This window comes from Ixodes scapularis, unplaced genomic scaffold, assembly GCF_016920785.2.
Source record: "Ixodes scapularis isolate PalLabHiFi unplaced genomic scaffold, ASM1692078v2 PGA_scaffold9__187_contigs__length_104089568, whole genome shotgun sequence".
Classification (NCBI taxonomy): Eukaryota; Metazoa; Arthropoda; class Arachnida; order Ixodida; family Ixodidae; genus Ixodes; species Ixodes scapularis.
Genome location: NW_024609884.1, coordinates 39,586,641 through 39,587,911, shown reverse-complemented (window position 1 = coordinate 39,587,911; position 1,271 = coordinate 39,586,641).

Genomic DNA, 1,271 nt, shown 5'->3' with positions numbered 1-1,271 from the left:
TGGATATATGCAATATTCAACCCAGAGCCGTTTCGGGCCGCGTCCCACGAAACCTCTTTCAGTTGAACGGCCATATTCAAGGTTGCACTGTACCTCATGATGTGGAGCAGCAATCAATTCTAGATTTTGATTAGAAGTCGTTCAATAAAAAGAACCGGTCTCGACGAGCTAAAGTGGCGATGCAGGCGAGTTGTTCATAATTATAAAATGAAAACATAAAAAAATACTTTCAGCCTCTTCGTTCGGGTGAAGAAGGAAGACCAGCGAAGCTGTTACTATGGTGGGAATGAAGTATTTATAAATGTAAAGGTTAAGGTGTGATTGGGTAATTGGTTATTTGAACGATTAAAGAATCAGACATAGTAACCAGCCGGGGTAGTTATTTATTTCATAACCAGAGTGACCATGGCCTTGTGATCGCTGCGGTACACCGCCATAGGGTGTACGAAGACGAGGTCTATACACGTTCGATGTCTGGTCGTGGGCACCGTAGGTTCGTTCACACACCGAAGTCCGAAGCGCTCGAGCCTAAACGAAGTGCACCACTTTCCTTTCTGGCGTGCAAAGTCACCCGTCACTACGGCAGACGTGTCGTCGCGGAGCATGACCCAGCCGAAGACGTCCATCATGAATACTTCAATGTCACTCTTGGGCGTCGCGGGGGGGGGGAGGGGGGGGGGGGGCGTGCACGACGGCGATTGCCGGACCACCGCGCACATTGACGGAAAGGCTCAAAAGGTTGCCGCCATCTATGAGCGACGGCGGAGTTTTCTGTAATTTTGTGTCGACATTTGTTTGGTACCGGACACGATACTGGGGAAAACTAACTCTTAACAGCCCCGCTGTAAAAAAAAAAAAAAAAAAAAGGAACAGCTCTTAAAATGTTGAACGGACTGTTAACTTTTTTTTTTTTTCTTCTGTCCGTGTCTTTGGTGTGCTGTTTATATTGTTTCAACGATTCTTTCCTGAATAGCTCACTCAGAGCTACACAAACGGTGCTCGGAACGCGACTCCGATTGGAGTTTACAGCGTCCAAAAAGGCGCTCCCTCGATTTCCGCCTGGTGATGTCACGGACTCACAGAAGTGTCATGCTGTCGCCGGTCGCGATCCTTGTGGTGTCCCAGCAGCTGTGCTGTATGTGGCAGACGCCTGCTCTGCTGCAGTACGCTCTTTAGCTTGATAGCCAGAGTTGGAACGCCACAACGACAGCGACACTCGCATTCCCTCGTGCTTTCTTCCAGAAGATACTAAGCTCAACCACCAGGATCTC